We start from the raw sequence: 21,821 nt of genomic DNA, 5'->3' as shown, positions 1-21,821 counted from the left end.
TCTCTCTCTCTCTCTCTCTCTCTCTCTCTCTCTCTCTGTCTCTCTGTCTCTCAATAAAATAAAATAAGGGGCGCCTGGGTGGCTCAGTTGGTTGAGCGTCCGATTTCAGGTCAGGTCATGGTCTCATGGTTTGTGGGTTCAAGCCCCTTGTCAGTCTCTGTGCTGACAGCTAAAGCCTAGATCCTGCTTCAGATTCTGTGTCTCCCTCTTTTTTTGCCTCTCCCCTGCTTGTGCTCTGTCTCTCTCAAAAACAAACAAACATTAAAAAAAATTTTTTTAATGAATAGCATAAAACAAAACAAAACACTGAGATCAAGTCTCTTTATGTGAGTAGAGGGCCAAAGAGAAGAGGGAAGAAGTGACCTACCCTTGTACAGAAAGTATCTGTTACATCGAGGCTACAAGTAAATTTGTGAAGAATGAAGGGCTCAGGACCAAGGATCCATTTGATAGGGGTCAGACACAGTGAGTGAACTGTGTGAAGAGTTTGGAGGTCTGAGGCACATTGGGTCTCAGCCCTGCCACTACTCACTTGTGAGCATAATCACATCACTTGATGCCAGTTTCCACATCTATATTATTGGGTTGAATGATCTCTATTTTACTCACTACCCTAAAATTTCTTAAATATCAAACAAAAAACTCCAAGATCCCAATTCAAATTCTACTTAATAAGAATCAATCACTTAATCCAACTGTAGTAAGATGAGCTGGACTTGATAACAGATCCACTCTGATAGTAACAACAGCCAACCTGAATGAGCACTGTTCTAATACCTCACATCTTTCAACTCACTTGATCCACATATCCAAGGCTAAAAGAAGGTACTATTATATCACAAATTTACAGATGGAAAAAAGGTTTATGTAATTTAAATGACCAAGGTCTCACAACTTGTGAATGATGAAGCCAAGATTTGATTTGAATTCCGACAGTCTGGCTCCAGAGCCTGAGTTCTTAGCTACTATGCTTCACTGTCTCACAAAAAGGTCACCTACAGGCACATGTTGAAATAAAACACACAAAAACACTTACGTAAGAATTGTGAATTAGTTACCAAGGACCCTTGAAAACCTGCCTTTTTTCATTGAATATCCCATGGCTGGAAGATTAAATCAAAAGCAATAGTGGGGGAAGGGGGAAGGTGTCTTGAATTCAAAAGTATTAGAAAATGATTTAAGACTTTCATCACTCCTGGGATTTATTAATATATAATATATCAAGGAGTATATGCAAATAAATTTTTGGAAATTCATGGGCCTGGATGTATTTTGTGTTGTTTTAGGAGATCCCATAGTAAAGATTTTTTTTTTTGTTTTTGTTCTTCCTTTTGCGGGTGGAACAAGACAAAAACAATAGAGGCTTCTATTCACTAAGGCACAGATCTGGTGTCAGTGTTCATAAGACTAGCAATACATTTCCCTCTTCACATAATATATTATATGGGATTTGGTTTATACATAAATACTCTAAAGTTCTACTCTGCTCTGTTTTTTAAATATATTCATGGTACCCTAACCTATGTGGAAATAAATCCTAGAATCAAGGCTATAGTCCCAAAGCCAATGTATGTTAACTATGTAGTTTTCATTTCTTTTTTTTTTTTTTTTAAGTTTATTTATTTTAAGAGAGTGCGAGTGAGGAAGGGGCAGAGAGAGAGAGGGAGAAAGAGAGAGAGAATCCCAAGTGGGCTCCACACTGACCATGTGATGCAGGGCTCAAGCTTACAAACCGTGAGATCATGACCTAAGCTGAAATCAAGAGTCAGATACTTAACCAACTGAGCCCCCTAGGCCCCCCTGTAATTTTACCTTCTAAGTTACAATATTGTTAAGATTTTTTTCTAAATTTGTAAAAGTTTATGTATTTAATTTCAAAGACAAAGCAAGCAGGGTAGGGGCAGAGAAAGAGATGGGAGAGAGAGAATCCCAAGCTGGCTTCACACTGTCAGCACAGAGCCCAATGCGGGGCTTGAATTCACGAACTGTGAGATCATGACCTGAGGCAAAACCGAGAATCGGATGCTTAACCAATTGAGCCACCCTCATTTTTTTACTAATGGTGTTATGTTATCTTGTGAGGTTAAAAGCAACTGAACTCCTTTAAACTCAAATAAGAGGTTTTAATAATGAGGACATAAGGTTACCTTGGGAATTCCCACAAATAGTAAGTAGACCTGGACTTCACAACACTGGAAACAAGGTAGCTTCTTGCACAAGCTCTCATTTTTCCTTTACTTTCTCTCGAGACCACACCACCTCTGCTTCACTCTTCAAATCTCCTGGTAGAGTTGGACATGTCACCATACATTCCAGTATTCATCAGTACGTATGTCCCACCAAGCCCAAATCTAAGTTATTTTCAAGGTCCAGAAATCCTGTCTCTCACCTCTGTCTCTGGTTTAAAATTTCAAGAGAAACAACTTGATTATCACAGCATATAGGTCAGAAGTCTATCAGCTATGGCCAAATGGAGCAAGGCCATGTGGAAACATGGTCACAGGTGTCTATCCTTGATCTGGGAGGCAGTTCTCAGAGAGGCAGGCAAGGGCACCCTGCACTGCAACCACAGAAGACTTAGTAGTACTGCATTATCACCCTACTGTGTTAAGAGCAGATACCAGACAGATCAGATGTCAGTTTACGTTCCTGTGTAGAATCCTGCCATGACCAGGCACCCTGGCTCTAGGAGAAAGAATCCTTTAGGATCATGAATAATGCAACTGCACAGTTACTTACGACAAAACAGACCAAACATGTCAAACAGATCAGAAAGAACTTCTGGGTTATGCTATACACTTGAAGAGTGCTGAACTTGAAAAACAGAAAACACAATGAACCTCATATCCAAGTGGGCTTCTTCTGCTTAACTGAGGTCCAAACCAACTGTGATGGCCAGTTTTATGTGTCAGCTAGACTAGGCTATACAGTCCCCAGCTATTTGAACACTAATTTACAATGCTGCTGTGTAGGTATTGTGTACAATGTGGTTAAAGCTCATCATCAGGTAACTTTAAGTATGGGAAATTACCCTAGATAATCTGAGTGGGCCTGATTCAGCTGAGACACCTTAAGAGCAAAACTAAGGCTTCTCTTAAGAAAAACTCCTGCCTGAGGATAGCAACTTCAGTCTATGTACCTCAAGTTCCAGCCTGCCCTTCGGGGTGATCTACTCTATGGATTTCTGACTTGCCTAGCCAGCCTCCACAATCACACAAGTCAATTATCTGCAACAAATCTCTTAATATACATCTCCTATTGGTTCTGTTTCTTTGATTGAATGCTAACTGATATAGCAACCAAATAATCATTATAATAACCTTAGACAACAGGTATGATTATTAGGCTCATGAATAGATGAGGAAACTAATGTACAGGAAAATAAGAAACTGCCCAAGGGAACCCAGCTACTAGATGGGGAAGCTGGATTCCAATTCAGGCAGGACTGATGTTTGAACCCAAACACATTATCTTCTATTCCACAGTCTTTCTGAATGATTCTGCCAGCATGAGTGAGCAGAGCCTAAACAGCTAAAAAAAGTATTTTTAAAAATTTATTTTGAATTACCCTAAAGAGTTCCCCAAACTTGAGCCCAGACAGTCCCAATTTCAAATACAGGCTCAAGGGACACACGCTGATGTTGATGCCTCAAATCCAGGTAATCTGAGTCCTGAATACCCTTGGATGGGTCTCTGAAAGCCTCTGGGTAAGAGGATCTCCAGAGGCTGTGAATTTGTACGACACTCCTTTGGAAAGCATTGTTTTGGGCCTAAAATAAAGCTTACCAAAAAAAAATGGGTCATGGCTAACAAATCTGGGTATCCTAACATAAAAATGAGTTAAATTGAAAGAAAATTCTTATTCGTTATTTTTTTTTTCTGATTCATCACAACAATGCATGGCAAGAGAAGATCTTCAACACTGGTGAGAATGCAACCTATTACTGAGGCAATTCATTAGTATATATAAAAATCTTAAAATGTTTTTTTTGATCCATTTATTTTTGATCTACTAACTCCACTGCTAAAAATTTATCACAAGAGAGGGGTTAATCAGTGATGGTCCATAAAAATGCAGGTTTAATAATCTTATCACAGCACTGTTAATAATAGTAAAAAAAATAGAAATAAATGAAATGTCTGAATAGGATATGTCTATCTGATGGAATATCACTAAAAATCATATCCTAGGAAAAATTTTATAAACTACTGTATTGTGGAAAACACTATGTACAGTATTACCCCAATTATATATTTAAAAAAAAACACATATGCACAGAAAAAAGACTGAACCACCAGTATACTAAGTTATAATTCAGTGGTTGGACTATGAGTAATTTTAATTTTTTTCTTTCTTAAGATAAACTTTCTTTTTTTTTTAATAAAATGCCTAATTTATTCTTTTTTATTTTTTTTAACGTTTATTTATTTTTAAGACAGAGAGAGACAGAGCATGAATGGGGGAGGGTCAGAGAGAGGGAGACACAGAATCTGAAACAGGCTCCAGGCTCTGAGCTGTCAGCACAGAGCCTGATGCGGGGCTCGAACTCACGGACCGTGAGATCATGACCTGAGCCAAAGTCGGCCGTTTACCTGACTGAGCCACCCAGGCGCCCCAAGATAAACTTTCTATAATAAAAATGCATTACTCTGTAGTCCAAGTTTTAATCGTAATTTATAAGCTTAATGAAAGGGGAAAATGTTCATGTTATAATGTTAAAAATAATTTTAAACAGTATATTCATAAGCCCCTATGTTAAAATTATAGTATCTGTTTAAAAAGATATACCAAAATGTGATAGTGATTAATTATAAAGAGATGGAATTATGGATGATTTTTTCTTTTATATGCTTATTTTTCCCCAAATTTTCTTTAATTTTTTTTTAAACGCTTATTTATTATTGAGAGAGACAGACAGACCATGAGCAGGGGAGGGGCAGAGAGAGGGAGACACAGAATCTGAAGCAGGCTCCAGGCTCTGAGCTGTCAGCACAGAGCCCAACAACGGGCTCAAACTCACAAACCGCAAGATCATGACCTGACCCGAAGTTGGACGCTTAACCGACTGAGCCACCCAGGGGCCCCTTTCCCCAAGTTTTCTATCATGAACATATTCTGCTTTGTTTTTTAATTTCATTAATTTTTTTTTTTAATATTTATTTTTGAGAAAGAGAGAGAGAGCACACAAGTGGTGAAGGGGCAGAGAGAGAGGGAAATAGAGAATCCGAAGCAGGATCTATGCTGACAGCAGAGAGTCAAAAGCAGGGCTCAAACTCATGAACTGTGAGATAATAACCTGAGCTGAAGTCAGATGCTTAACTGACCAAGCCACCCAGGTGCCCAAGAACATATTCCACTTTATAATCAGAACAAATAAATGTAACTTCATTAGAAAAAAAAAAAAAGCAATGGAGTTAAAGATAGGAATTAACCATATGGAAAAATTCTGAAGAATGGAGTTCAGCTGATAAAGATTTTTTCTACTTGGAACTTAAGAGTCTGTAACCAGGGGCACCTGGGTGGCTCAGATGGTTAAGTGTCCAACACTTGGTTTCAGCTCAGGTTGTGATCTCACAGTTTGTGGGACTGAGCCCCATGTTGGGCTGTGTGCTGACAACAGCAGCACAGGGTGTGCTTGGGATTCTCTCTGTGGCCCTCACCTATGTTCTCATGAGTGCACGCTCTTTTCTGTCAAAATAAACCTGGAGGAGAAAAAAAAAAAAGAATCTGTAACCAAAGAGAAACTACTGGGCAATAGATGGGGATAAACTTTAAGTCCTGCTTGTCATCCCGAGGTAGCATCCCTGAACTGACTGCCTGGAACAAGGCAGTGTACCAGAGACAGTATTATCTACAGGAAACCAGTTTACAATTGAGGGGATGTTTGTATTTTAGACACAATGTTACTCTGAAGCATTCAGACAATTAGACAACCAACACTCTCCTTTTATTCTTTTATCTCCTTAATTTCCAAAGGGTACTGCTTCTCAAACCTCCTTTCCAAGAGGAGAGGGACACACACATGAGTCCTTGGGCATGCTTGCCTTATTTTGCTGCATTTAGAAGTGTGGCATAAGCGTGGGCAAGCTCACTCTGCATCTCTGCAGAGCTCCTCTACAACTGGAACAAGATCAGAAGTGACAAAAATTTGACTTATTATCTGGAGGAGCAAACAACCAAAAGGGCCTAAGCCTTCAACCTTGAAATTGTATTTTTGGGACCAGGCATGATTTCTGGTTTTGAGAAGGGTTTTATGTATAAGGATAAGAATGAATTTTGATCAACGGCAGTTTACTATTAATGAGACAGGAGGTAAGTGGGCTACTAAGTAGTTGTTTAGCAATTTTGTGCATGCTAAGATTCTTCCAGGAATTAGAATAATTGTGTGGCTTATAGTCCTAATCAGTGCTCTTGAAGAATGTGATATATGTTGTGCCGCTAAGAGACAACATTTAAAGAAAACACAGAAGTCCAGCTGTATGCAGATATTTATTAGCTGGGGTAAAACCATAACCTAGGAACAGACTGAGATCCACAAAGATGTATACAAAGTTCACTCCACTACAGGATATTTATTATAGATTCTGTAGAACTATATAAATAACTGCTTCTAAATTATACTGCAGAAAAATAAAGAACTAATATAAAATATAACTGACCCAAGGGAAAGAGAGGAAAGAATTAGGATGAAAAAATTTAAGGGCCGGCCAGGCACTTCATATGCTCCTTGGACTGCTAAGAAATGGGTGGCCATGCGTGCCCATTCTGAGAAAAAGTAATAAATACAGGACCAGCAGCTTTTCCAAAGTTAACTGCCAGCTGATAGTTTAATTTGAAAAAACCTCAGAGAAGCCCCCACACCAAGTACTATGGCAGTGGTAGGCCAGCTGATAAAACTTTTCAATTACCCAACCGATAAACCATATAAATGCTTCATTTTCATTCTCATCACACGGCGGGGGTTGGGGGGATGCTAACGTCACATTTCTTAAAACCACAATAAAACAACATAATAAATATACATTCTCTGTAGAATGACATGAAATGTTAATAATCCTTTCACATCTCCCAGTGCAAAAGGATTTTTCCCCCCAAAACCTGCATACACTTTAATTTTTTACCTCTTTTATAGCATTACAGATGCTACAGCAAAAGTAATGTTTCTCTTATAGCTTAGAAAACATAATGCAAGAAAGTAATTACACACAAGCTATAGTTTATAGACGTACAGGAATCAAAACATATGGGCAGGGAGATGCTACAGAATTACAGCAGTTAAACTAAGCCCAGCAGAGCACGACATTTTAACAAACGTATTTAGAAAAGAGAAGATCAAAAACAAGTTAAATCTTTTGCTTTTAGCTAATCTATTTAAGTCATAATGTGATGATGCTAAAGTGTCAAATAAAATCCTTAACATCTCTGTAAGACCAACAACAGGATACCAACGCAGAAAACCAAGACTCTTTCAAATTCTTAATAACAAAGTGGTTGCTGAATTTTAACATCATCAATTATTAAATCTGAGTGTACTGACCAATGTGCTACAAATATACTGCATGTTGAGTTTGAATGTCTCCCTGTGCAGGGTGACGTTTCAGGCTATACTATGTGGAGGGGGGTTGAAATGGACCCTACTGAACCTGCAGTGACACAAAACTATCATGAAGCGACCTGAGAGTAGGGAAGAGAGTACAAATGTAAGGTATATAACATTTCAAAACTTAAGATAATTATGAATGAGAGTAAGAGTTCAATAGAACCTTGGGGAAAAAAATCTAACTTAAAAGAAACAACAGAGGCTTTCTCACATATGTATGCACATGATACAAACATAAAGATGTTTACTGCAGCAGCATTTCTGCTGCTATTGATAAACAACCCAAATGCTATTAATAAAGGGCTAGTTAAGTAAATAATAATATAATTACATGAGAAAATTCTATGTAGCAGTTTAAAAAAATAATGAAGGAGAAAGTGACATGGTCAAACTTTCTAAAATCTAAATGAAAAGGGCAAGTTTGCATAAATATATACAAACATATATATACACACACATATATACATATATACTACACACACTCATCCCTGCTATTGTAAATATAACTTGAATATACACTATATACATGCATAGAAAGTAGACTAGGATAGACACTGAACCACTATACTGTTAAAAATAGTTGCCTATGGAATAAAGGCAGACACCATGTTTCTGTACTACTAAAAAATGTTTTCATGTATTACTTGTATAACTTTTTTTTAATGTTTATTTTTGAGAGAGAGAGAGAGAGAGAGAGAGAGAGAGAGAGAGAGAGAGAGAGAAAGAGAGTACGAGTAGGGGAGGAACAGAGAGAGAGGGAGACATGGAATCGGAAGCAGGCTCCAGGCTCCGAGCGGTCAGCACAGAGCCCGACACAGGACTCAAACCCACAAACCGTGAGATCATGACCTGAGCCAAAGTCAGATGCTTAACCGACTGAGGCACCCAGGTGCCCCTACTTGTATAACTCTTAAGTGAGAAAATGAAATAGAAATCTGCAAAGCAAGGGGCGCCTGGGTGGCTCAGTCAGCTGAGCATCCCAACTTCAGCTCATGATTTCATGGTTTGTGAGATCGAGCCCTGCACTGGGCTCTCTGCTGTCAGCGTAGAGACCACACTGGGTTTGAAGGCCATATGGTTTTCGTTGTAAGTAGTCAACTCTGCTGTTTAAATGCAAAATCAGCCATAGAGAATATGCAAACAAATGAGCATGAATGAGTTCCTATAAAAACAGGTGGCAGGCCAGATTTGGCCCATTTGCGGACCTCCACTTCATACAAATAGTATCATTCTTTACCTATCTTTCTACAACTTGCCTTTTATCAGCCCAAATTATGTTTCTGAGATTAACCTACGTTGCCATATATAGTAAATTCCCTTAATCCAAACAGTGCTACTCCCAACATTCTTGTATGTGGTTCCTCTCTGGCACATGCGAAACAATTTCCTGAGGGCATATAATACCTGCTGGGCTGTAGGCTATGGGCATTTTCAGCTTCATCAGGTATTGCTCAGTTGCTCTCTAAATAGGATACACCAAATTTTTTCATACATTCTTGTTATCATCAACTTTTGAGATTTCTGTGCCTACTTGAAAGAAGTGAAATAGTATCACATTATCATGTCACTGGTATATCTTAATAGTAGCAAGATAAATAAGGTTTTCAAATATTAGTTGGCGACTTAGCTTTCATCTTTTGTGAGTTCCCTAGCCATAGTTCCCTCTCTTTTTTCATTCTGATATGTAGTTTCTTATTTATGGACACATTTATTTATAGACACTGACCTTTGCTGCCTGTGTGCATTGCATACCCATGCTTTTCACATGCTTTTGAGGTCTTCATACACATAAGGTTTTTTTTTTTTTAATGTGTATTTATTTATCTTGAGGGAGAGAAAGAGAGTGGTACGTGTGTGCAAGTGGGGAGAGGGGGAAAGAGAGAGGGAGAAAGAATCCCAAGCAGGCTCCACACCTGACACGAGGCTTGATCTCACAAACCATTAGATCATGACTTGAGCAAAAATCAAGAGCCAGATGCTTAACTGTCTGAGCCACCCAGGCACCCCTATGTACTTAAGGTTTAAATTTTCACATAAATTTACTAATCCTCTTCTTTGTGGTCTGTACTTGTTAAGCCTTGTTTAAGAACACATTCCTTACCCCAAAGTCATAAAGATAGTCTCATTTATTTCTTCAAAATGTTTTAGTTTCATTTTTGGACTTTTATGTATTTAGATTCTACCTTATATAAAACAAATTCCATCTGTATTTTTAAAAATATGGATAATCAATTTTTCTTGCATCATTTGCTGACATGTCCATTTCCCCCTTTAATCTGAATGCCGCCCCTATTACAGCATAAGACACAGAACTATGTGTATCCATCTATGTCTGTTGTGGACTCTATTTTGTTCCCTTGACCTGTCCTTCTGTTTGTTGACAAAACACTGTCTTAATTACTTGCAGGAGTCCACCTCCCTCTTCTGAACTTCAAAAATGCCTTGGTATTTCTTCCTATTCCTTAAAATTTCATTTTGTTGAGTTCAAACATTTTTTGTGTGATTTTTCTGCAATTTCACTGAATTTTACAAATAGATGTCAAAGGGGATTGTAACTTCTTAAAGGTGGTTTTAAGAAGGTGTTTGGAAGACAGATTCAAATGATAATGCTTGAGTAGTAGATTTAGGGTTCTCATTTCAATGCCTTCTTGTGGGTTTTTTGTTTTGTTTTGTTTTGCTGCTGTAAATTATTTCCTTGTAGTAGGTAAAACATTTAAGACAAAGTAGCTGATTTCAGCCCCCATAAGTCATTGGGATCTATTATTCAGAGCTGGTATGGTAGTAAAAAGAGCTTGTAACTTTCCATTCCTGACACTGCTTGCCACAGGGGCTTAACTTTCTTTATTATCTTTAGCTCCTACTTCTCTCTCAATTAGTTTCCCAAACTGTCATTTCATAGCACATTTTCCTATATGTTATTAATAGTTGTGTCTGGGAAAGGAAGTTACAAATTCAAACAAAATTTTAAAGTCCTGCATAGTAAATCTTTCACTTGGGAGTTCTATAATGTACTTTAGCATTTCAAAGACTCTTACTAGAATCACAGCAAAAAAAAAAAAAAAAAAAAAGTCTAATTTTGTTTTGTTTTCTTTTGTTTGCTTTTTAAAAAAATTTTTTAAATGTTTTATTATTTTTTTTTTTTGACAGGGAGAGACAGAGCATGAGCAGGAGAGGGGCAGAGAGAGTGAGACACAGAATCCGAAGCAGGCTCCAGGCTCCGAGCTGTCCATACAGAACCTGACCCAGGGCTCAAACCCACAAACTGCAAGATCATGACCTGAGCCAAAGTCAGACACTTAACCAACTGAGCCACCCAGGAGCCCCTGTCTAATTTTGTTTAAACTCACCTTTTCACGGACTTTTTTGTGCATGAGTATTTATTTCTCGTAAACTGCTTAATATCCTACATAAGAATATTCCATGGGATATCAATTTGGTAAATGGTGTATTTAAACTAATAAGGAAAAGATAAGAAGAAGCCAAGTATTTCTGACTTCAACAAAGCTCAATCAGCAATAAGCAAAATTTTTAAACACCAACATCAAAAACTCATCAAAAAGCACGCAGCAAGCCACTTAGAGATGCTTAAGCAATATTTTTAGCTTGAGGTCTTAGTGTTGGCCTCTTCTTTTAACTTGATAAGAGTAATGCTTTCCTTCCTTCAGCACTGAAATGAAAGGCAGACATCCAGATTTATTCACTTCTCACTGGGAAAGCTATAGGAGTGTTTGGCCTTATAAAAATACAAACAAAAGAAACACATCTCATCCTTGCTGGCGTTCAGGCCATCATTCTTGCTACTGAATGAGTGGCCTGAGGAGAACCAACAAACATACCAAAATTAAGTGACTTTTGTTTATATTCTCTACTTTCTGCTGTATTTTTTTTAATGTTTATTTATTTTTGAGAGAGAGAGAGACAGAGCATGAATGGGGGAGGGTCAGAGAGAGAGGGAGACAAGAATCCGAAGCAGGCTCCAGGCTCTGAGCTGTCAGCACAGAGCCCGACGTGGGGCTCGAACTCTCGGACCATGAGATCATGACCTGAGCCGAAGTCGGAGGCTCAACCGACTGAGCCACCCAGGAGCCCCCCTTTCTGCTCTATTGATGCAGCAGGTATTCTGCCCGACACTGCAGGCCTGGTGGGGTAGTCCTGCTCGTCTGACAATGACAGGAAAAGAACAGGTCACTGCCAGTCTCAGCAGACCTCTGGACAGAAAATAATGGCCTTTCCTGGAAAAACGTCTCTCCTTTCTTATTACTTCTTATTGTACTTGTAACAAACATAGTCAATAACAGTTATGGGTGAGCTTTCCAGAGTCAGATTCTTCCCAATTTGCAAGAGAAAAATAGTGGCATTTTCCCTTCTCTCTTTGAACTACAACTGTCATTTATTCAACAAACATTTACTTATTAAGTGCTTATCATGGACCGGGCACTGTACTAAATACTTAAGCTTACCAGGACTAGTAGCATAGTCCTTGAGAATCTGAGTCTTTTCCGAATATCCTGAAGAGTACCACAAGCATTTTGTGAAGCAGAAATTAGGAAGACTAGATCCCTGAGATTGGGAGTGTAAATCCAAAACAATGGGTGCTCCGTGCTCAGACTTTTTCTTATTTTCTATGGTATCCTGAGCCCAGATTAGGGCCTCTCAACAAATACCTATTGGCTATTGAATGAGCAAGAAACTGGAACCACCTAGAATAATAATTCTGCAATGTGTGAACCTTTTCTCTTATGCCCAGCACTAGTTCATCTAGCTTTTCACAATGCTCCCTTACAGAGTGACCCATTCCATCTTTGACCAGCTGTTAGGAAATCCTTCTCACATTGTGCAGAAGTAACCCCCCTCAACTTCTACCCATGGAGGCACATTCTGCCCTCTGGGACTCTATGGAACACAGAACAGTTCCCTCCACTGCTACTTTTTAATTTGCAAATTTCAAGTCTACTGGAAAAGTTGAAGGAACAGCACAATTAACCCCACATATCTTTCATCTTTTCACCAATTACTATTTTCCCATATTTACTCTGTTTTACCTCTTGTTCATTTCTTTCTTCTCATAAATCACTTGAAATTTATTTTGTAAACATAAGACTACACCACCTCTATTACTTTCTTGTGCATCTATTAAGAATAAGGACATTCTCCCACAAAACAGCATTCCTATTATATACCTAAGTTTTATTAATAAAATATTATCTAAAGTAAAATTCATATTTAAATTTTTCTAATTATTCCCAAAGTGTTTATAAAAATCTGGATTTTAAAATTCCAATTTAAAGAAAAATTCAGTCTCTTTTAATCTAGATTTTTTTTTTTTTAGCCTTTTAGTATTTTTCATTACATGATCTGGTTTTACCAGGATTACTAGCCTGTAATGATATCTATGTGTATTGCTAATGCACCATGTGGAGGCACATACTCTCAGGATGTCTCACTAGTAATGATATAAGTTGACTGCCTGATTAAGAATGAGATCCCTAGATCTATTCATTGAAAAGGTACATTTCCCCTTTGTAACTGGAAGCTTAAAATAATTTTAAGGCAGTGTAAATGTATGTCCCTCCAACTATTTTTTACCCAACTTTTAGGAGCTACTGATAATCCTTGCCTGAATCAACTATTACACTAAGAATTATAAAATGATGATTTTCTGATTCTATGATCTTTCCTGCATGGTTTTTTAAAAATCCAATGTGTTAGAATCCATTATCATTTAAAAAAATTTTGATACCCCAATTGTCCCAGATTTGGCCAGTGGGAGGCTCCTGAAACCGCCTCCTATGCTTTTTTAAAAATACATTTTCCTCATCTTTTTAACTTTATTTATTTATTTTGAGAGAGAGAGAGAGAGAGAGAGAGAGAGAGAGACAGAGGGAGGGAGGGAGAGTACACGAATGGGGGAGGAGCAGAGAGAGAAGAAAAGAGAGAATCCCAAGTAGGCTCCACACTGTCAGCACAGAGCCTGACATGGGGCTCAAACTAACAAATCTCGAGATCATGACCTGAGCTGAAATCAAGAATCAGTTACTTAACAAACTGAACCACCCCTAGGCACCCTGTAAGGCCTTTTGACATGACCCATTAGCTGAACATTTCCTCTTCCCATCACACCATGAGTCCAGGCTCACCTGTACTTTCCCCTCCCCAGACCTGGTATCAGCCATTCCTCCAAGGATACCTGGTTCCTGGTAGTGGGGACAGGCATTTAGGAGGAGCAAGTCTGCTAGTGTCTTCTACATACCAGCCAGTTGCTCAGAGGTGCTCAAAGTCAGTTACTTCTGTCCCATATACCTCCCCTAACTTGCACACCTAGGCTAAATTCACCAAACTCCTTACACAAGTCTTCTTGTGACTTAACTTTGATTTCTACCCTACTCTTCTCTTTCATATTCCCTGTCCCAACTCAGCTGCTTTCTTCAATGCTGGTGGTTCCCAACCTGCCTATACATCAGAATCACTGACGGATTTCTTTACTAGACAGATTCCCAGGATCCACTCATTCCATATTTACTGAATAGGAATCTCTGGAGTAGAGTATGGGACTCTGTTTTTGATTTTAAGTTCCTCAAGTGATATCGATATAGACAGTCACTGCATACTTCACTTTTTCAAGGCCTTGTGGATCCAAAATTGGATATAGTATCATAAACTATGGTCTAGAGCTATGACTTTTCTTATATTGGACATTATAATTCTTTCAGTACAATTAAATCAATGCTGACATTTTTGAGTGAGGTGTAGGCAATGACATAAAATTATTGACATGACAAATTTATGAAGAACTAAATCTTCAAGACTTTTTTTCCAAACATAGTTATAATCCCGTTATCTCCTTATGTTCCATTGGTCTTTCACACCTAAGTGTAAGGATTTATATTTGTTCCAATTAAAACTTACATGGTTTGATTTAGTCAAATGTTCAGTATGCCAAGAGTCTTCCGGATCCTGATTTTATCAGACGAAGTGTTTTTTGTTTTTTTTTACCATTCCAACTTCATGCCATTCACAGTTAAACATGCTGTCAAAGTCTTCTCTCTTACATTGCCTTTTTCTATTATTTTTTAAGTATTAAAAAAAAAATCAGTCTTACAGACTTTTCTACAATTGTGGTGGTGGTTATATAACTGTATGTATTTGTCAACACTCCTAGAACCATACACCAAGAGGAGTGAACTTTTACATATGTGAATTATACCTGGAAAAAAAAATCAGCCTTATATTCCAAATACTCTGTTGTATTTTCCTCCCAGATTAGGTCTCACTAACCTGTTCTGACTGATCATCTCTGCAAGATGGAAGAGCAACTAATGGAGTTTTCATAGATTTTGTATTTTTATTCATTTGAGGTCAGTGCATTCTGGGTTTGATACCTTGAAAAAGCATCAGTATTTGGTTTATCAGAACAGTCAACCCAGTAAACGCATTATTACCATATTATCAGTTCCCACAACACAAAATGCAAAGAAAAAGTGATGTACTGTGGAATAAGGTAAAAATGGTATTAAAGAAATTATAATCCTTCACAGAACTAGGCTAAAGGGAAAAAAAAAAATTGAACACAGGCCTGTCATTCTGGTGTAGGAGTAGAAGGTACAGAATTTTCTACCTATAAGTTTGACAAGGATTTTTAAGAATACTCTTCAGTGCTGGTGAAGGTCTTGTTTGAAATACACTCTCAGTGTGAGTGAGGGGCTTAGTGAAACAGGCTTCCCGCCCTTTGAAACTATGTACCAGGAACTTAAAGAATTCAACTGGAATACATATATACTGACAAAAACTAGAAGAACTGCACAAGTTTTTTAGCAGTAACCAGCCATCTGTAGCTAATGGAAGACAAGCTGTTTTGCTTTGTTTTTTAATACTTTGTATTTAAAAAATTTTTTTAAATATTTCTACAGTGAGCCCATGTTAGTTTTATAATTAGGAAAAAAGAAATGCACACTTATAAAAATATCGGTCAAAGAAAACCACCAAAGGAAGGAAACAGAGATAAAAATAATTTTTTTTTATAAAGATTTACCTGTCACTGATAGGAATACTCAAAATTAAGTATGTCTTTCAGGTATAATCAATAATTTCATAAAGAATTTTTGTTCATGAAATATAAAGAATATGTTCAGGGAATAAAAAGAAATGTTTCCCTTGTGAAGCTTCTCTGAATGCCACAGATTCAAATATACAAGAACTCTATAAGGAATACTTGTACTACCTCCAAATATTTTCCAAATGAGAAGTGTTATACAGAATTATTAAATAGTATAAACTCATACCTTGAAGAACGATGCTCTGGTTTATTTCGTTCGTTGCAATCTGTAAAGAAAGAAGACAATTACATGTCAAAATGCTCTTCAGAAGCCCTGGAAAAAAAGTTCTTAAATACCAGCTGCTACACCATTAGATTTCACAAAGCACTGTTCAAAGGTTGCTGTGTCTTCCCCTGTATAAGGCTCTTCATCAGAGTTGAGAGGATCTTACAGAAGAGGTACAAAGGATACAAAGACAGGCATGTAAAATTTTTACGGTTGGTGAAAATCATCTACTTGGAAAGTATATCATTACATGTATTATTTCATTTCCAAAGATCTTTGCTGTGAAAGAAAAAAAACCCAAAACAAAGATCTTTGCTGTTTTAAACACTTTGCTAAAACCCAAACAAATTTAGCTAAGGAAAGAAAGTAAGGAAACTGAAAAGCCACAGATTACTCAGCTCAAAAAAATCATTCCATGAATCATGGTTGGCAAAAGCTTCCAACAGGATGGGGAGGGGAAAAAAAATGAGCAGTCAGCTACAGCAACATCTGCAAACATACTGAGACCCATACAGCCTCATTCTTAACTCTCTATTGCCCAAAACTGTTCAGAAGTTGGATTTCAAGGTCTCACTGATAATTAGGTCTAATGTGCTATAGAGGGCAGTGACTCTCAACTAGGGGCAATTTCACTCCTCCTCCCCCAGGGGACACTTGACAATGCCTGGAGACATTTTTGGTTGTCACAACTGAGTAAGAGGGAGCTACTGGTATCTAGTGGATAGAGAAACCAAGGATGCGGTTAAACATCCTACAATGCACCCTACAGCAAAGAATTATCTCACCCAAAATGTCAATAGTCCTGAGGGTGAGACACTTTGCTATAAGGTAATTGACAAGAGCATGGCTGCTTGAAGTTTTTAAAAGTGTCTCTTGGGACTCTGTAAAATGTTGTTAATCCACTGAAGACTATTATATACAAGAGAGAGAACTACAAAATCCACAGGTTGTCTTTTTTTTTTTTTACTCCAAGTAACAATTTTTTTTTCAGTACATGCTTAAAAATAAACAAAGGGAAAAGGTCTCAGTGTTAAGGAAAAACTAACAACAGAAAGCAATGTATAAGCCACAATAAAACCCTATACAATGACTTTTTAAAAATCTCATGCAATGTTATCAAAATATAGTTTTCCAAAGTATCTTCTGAATTAATACTAACAATATAGAATTTAATGGCAAAACAAAGATTAGACAGGAACTCTTTTATTTCCCCCTATGCTCGTGGAGCAGCATAAAGATTTATAATAAAAACATACTATAAAACTTCTAGAGAGAATTATGGAAGAAAACGTATAGGATTCACATAGTTAAACATATGTATCAATTCTTTCTGAATAGGTTCATAATGAAAACGAAATTTTTTTCAAACCAAGGCGTTAGTACACAAGAAGTATGTTTTCTGAAAGACTAACAAGTAGGAAGATTCACAATGAAACATGTTTGTTTAGATATAATGCTCTCCAAAATGCACAACGTTAATATGCTTCTGGTTCCAGTTTCTCTACACAGTGACCTAGTGTTACTGCCGCTTTTAAAACTTTCGTTTTAATTTACCTTAGTTTTACACCCCCTCAAATAAAAATACCATGGTTTTTCATTTGTTGAGCACTAAAGATTTAAAGTCCTAGCAACAAAGCACACAATTTAATCATTATTGTTTTCAATCGTTCCTCTTCAGTAATAGGCTGCTAGTTCTGCTAACAAAAGTAAAATATCTCAAAGCAAAGCTATAAACTGGACGCAGATCAGCTTTCCTCATATAAAAAAGCAACAACTCTTACCTGTGGCTAAAGATGAGCTAAAAGTCTGCCCGTAATACCATTTGATGTGGCTGTGATCCTAGTTTCATAGAGTTTATTTGGGCATGTAATAGCAAATTCCCCCCTACAAGACTCCCTACTGGTACAACACAGGAGGGGAGAAACAGAGTCACAATGCAAGTAAACAAGACTCAGCACCCGAGGGCTTCCCTCTAGGGCCTGTTCTGATTGGCAGATGTGCTATGACCAATCTGCACAGCTGGAACATGTCCACTCAGGAAGTGAATGGTTCATAGCTCTCCTTCGTTCTTGGTTAAAACAGTAAAGTCTACAGTCATTTTATACTTTGTGCTCTAAGAAGATACAAATGCCTCCCCACAGTACCTCTACTGAACTAGTTGATAATCTTTTGGAAGACATTTTAAACATTCCCTCCCAAATTCACTCAGTGTTATATTCCTATGGAAATATACATACACAGTGACTATAACATGCTACTCCTAAGACCCATATATTTCAGAGTTTGAGGGTAAGGGTAAATTATCCATTACTCACAATATTCCCCATTCCCCAGCTCTTGACAATGGAAAACAAATTAAAACACATGTTCTTGTCTTTTTATTTTTTCTCAAAGTGTGCTAATAATTGGATTTCACATCCAATTATTTTATTTATTAAAACATTTTTTTAATGTTTATTTATTTTGAGAGAGAGAGAGAGAGAGCAGGGGGGCAGAGAGAGGAGAGAGAGAGAATCCCAAGCAGGCCCTGAGCTATCAGCACAGAGCCTGACACAGGGTTCGAAATCACAAACCGTGAGATCATAACCTGAGCTGAAATCAAGAGTCAGATGCTTAACCTACTGAGCCACTCAGGTGCCCACATAAGTTATCTTTTTGCTTGAATATACATATATGTAGTATGTGTCTATTGTGTATTTGTGTGTCTATACAAATTTTTATATACTTACTTTGAAGCAAAGTAATTTTTATGACAGCCAAGACAATTGTGTAATCGTCAAGAAATAACATTAGTGGTGATGCGGAATTTTTGGCAAATTAATAAACGGCTATTATTTTCGTCCAAAATCTAAGACTGAACAAAACAAAGCACTGAGGGAGATTCAGGATCTGGATCTTGCCAACAATAACAAAACATTCGGATAAAGTTCCCTTAAGAAAAATGAAAACAAATTCATAGCAAATATGGAAATTTCATCTTGAGTATATATAGTGCTTTAAGCATATGGATTTTATTTATTTCAGATCAAATACTCTTTGGCACACATCCCCGATTTTTTCCAGAGTTTCTAATTTTTAAATAATTAGGAAAGAATATACTTGCAAAGGATTCCTGAACTTTTATATACTTAGAAATCATACAAATAACTTACGAGACCAAAGTCTTACCATTTATGTGAAAAAAAGGAGTTATTAAAAATAAGAATGCTCTAAAATTTAGTTGCCAAATGCTGCACATTTGCTGTGGGTAATGCACTCACTCCAGGGGCCCACCATGCAGAGCATGAGGATTTAGGTCACTTAAAGTTCACCAATACACTCTCAATGTGAAAGTCAGCATGGCGGGATTGTTATGTAAAAGTCTCTTGGTTTTGTAGGTATATGTCACACACACACACACACACACACACACACACACACACACACACACACACACACACAGGGTGGGGAGGGAGAAAGAGAAAATTCCCTATTCCTACTCATCCATGTTTCCTGGTAAATAAAGCTAATTGAGGAAATGGAAGAATACCCCGCAAACAGAAAGAGGCAGAAAATGAGGCAGAACTAGTGCAAAGGGGGCTGATGGCTGTATGTGTGTAAATGCTGTTGGCAGATGTAAAGGAGGCAATGCGGGAACCCATGGCACATCAAAGGGACAGAGATCAGGAGAGTGGTAGGAAGCTATCATGGGTCGTCGACTCAGTATGAGAACTCCAGATTACCCAAATTTTCCTGCCATGATGACTTCTGATTCTAAGTAATATGGACATACATGGATTCAAAGTTTGCATATTTAGGTCATATTCCACTTACGTAGAAATGGGCTCCTGTTCTGGCAGGGACAGTTTTGGGGGAATGGGTAGGCAGAGTCTACTGATGTGTAACCCATCCAGGATGATTCTGAATCTAATAATAGGACAAACACTTTGAAATGAAGATGACAAAAATGCAAATGTCATCTTTTGCTTTGATTAAAACCATGAAGAATGGCTAACTTAGAACTTATTAGAATCCATGGTAAGACATTCAGGCTTTGAGGATTTGGCTTTGATCACTTAGCTGGATAGAAAAATCAAACCCCATTGGGTAGGGAACTCAGACTACTAACTCAAGTTGGCAGTGAAAAGTCCTAAATCGTTCTTTGAAATTACCGGGAAGACTCAAACTACATGAATGAGTACACACAGACATGCTCACAATATAAGTAAGAAGTGGTATAATGCAATCTGTCTTGTACCTCATACTGGAGTATTAAAATGAATATTATCTTGGGGCGCCTGGGTGACGCAGTCGGTTGAGCGTCCAACTTCAGCCAGGTCACGATCTCGCGGTCCGTGAGTTCGAGCCCCGCGTTGGGCTCTGGGCTGATGGCTCAGAGCCTGGAGCCTGTTTCCGATTCTGTGTCTCCCTCTCTCTCTGCCCCTCCCCCCGCTCATGCTCTGTCTCTCTCTGTCCCAAAAATAAAAAATAAACGTTGAAAAAAAATTTTTTTTAAATGAATATTATCTTTAAAATTAGTATTATCTATGAAAGGATTCTGAACCATACTCCCAAGTATTATTGTCAAGTTCCAGCTTGAGAGTATATAGTATGTTATTATTATTTTCTAACATTTATTTATTTTTGAGAGAGAGAGAGAGAGCACAAGCAGGGGAGGGGCAGAGAAAGAGGGAGACACAGAATCCGAAGCAGGGTCCAGGCTCTGAGCTGTCAGCACTGAGCCAGACACAGGGCTCAAACTCATGAACCACGAAATAATGACCTGAGCCAAAGTTGGGACACTTAACCGACTGAGCCACCCCAGACATCGCTATATTATTTTTTTAAATCAATCAAACCTACAAAAATGCTGTGTGCCAATCAGTATTAACTAAAGGATCAACACATTCTGAAAAAGAACTCTTGGAGCAATACTATCATTACCCCTTTATTTATTAGAATAAATAAAACAATGGATCCATCCATTAGAAGATATTTATGGTTCATGAAGCTTACTTTGGTGACTCATTAAAAGATTGTGAAAGTAGTTCCACTCAAATAGACCATGGATGGAATTGTACATATATGAGATCAGAGTTTCAGACACTTTACTAAAGTCTTTACATAGTTCTTTTATTTAGGCAAAGAAAACTACAAATATATGTCTACTTGAAAAGAAGCCAGGGTTCAATCTACAAAATTACTGACAGTAATACTTATTCATCTCCTCCTTTGGATTCCATTTCACCACCCTTGTTCAGGTATGTTTCCAAACTCATTTTCAGTCACTTTTGAGACTCCCATAGTAAATAGTATATTGTTCTTTTAAATGGTACATTTTCAATAAATACACATTTGCTGTCGTTGAACTTAAAGTTACTACTACACCAAGAAATTAAAGACCATCTCGGTGAGTTACCACTGTGGGAGAGAAATGAGACATATTATAGAGAAGTTTACATGACTGCTACCCACGCTTTTGTGGGTAAGTGGAAAAGTTTGGTCTACAGCACTGTCAATACTGACATCTTTCATTAATTTTCATTGTAAAATGCCTAAACTCATTAAAATGTAGCACCTTAACCACACAGGGAAGGAGAAATTAAGAGATGGAAGGGAAGTTTTTTTCAATAAGGAGTTATGTTTCAACAAAGAAGCAGATTGTCTGTGGAATCTGCTTTCTCTTTCCCATGCCTACTGTCTTTACCTATATTTTACATTCTGATCAGCACTTGTCAGACTGATGTGTGTCTTGACTGGGTTTTCTGGTTCTAGTCTCTTTTCCTCCATTTCAGCCATGTTACTGGCCAGACAAATCCATGCCTCAGAAAAATTATGAATTACTACATGCACAGAGTCTAAGAGGATTACATGAGATAATGAGTGACATCCTTAGCACTGCCTGGGCAAAGTAAGCACTCAA

At 37.7% G+C, this 21,821-nt stretch overlaps 1 protein-coding gene across 1 annotated transcript in view; it reads right to left on the bottom strand.

The window, feature by feature from the left end:
• Positions 1–17,876, bottom strand: part of SH3D19 (SH3 domain containing 19) — a 97,136-nt gene extending 79,260 nt beyond the window's left edge. Inside the window, exons 1-2 of the mRNA XM_045055779.1 lie at positions 17,701–17,876; positions 15,881–15,920 (exon numbers count right to left, since the gene is read on the bottom strand). The gene's annotated coding sequence lies outside the window, so the exon portion shown is untranslated. The remainder of the gene's footprint in view (positions 1–15,880; positions 15,921–17,700) is intronic.
• Positions 17,877–21,821: the final 3,945 nt, after the last annotated feature.

This window comes from Felis catus, chromosome B1 (genome assembly GCF_018350175.1).
Source record: "Felis catus isolate Fca126 chromosome B1, F.catus_Fca126_mat1.0, whole genome shotgun sequence".
Taxonomy (NCBI): Eukaryota; Metazoa; Chordata; class Mammalia; order Carnivora; family Felidae; genus Felis; species Felis catus.
Note: the sequence above shows the minus strand (reverse complement) of the source record. Positions and strands in the feature narration are given on the sequence as shown.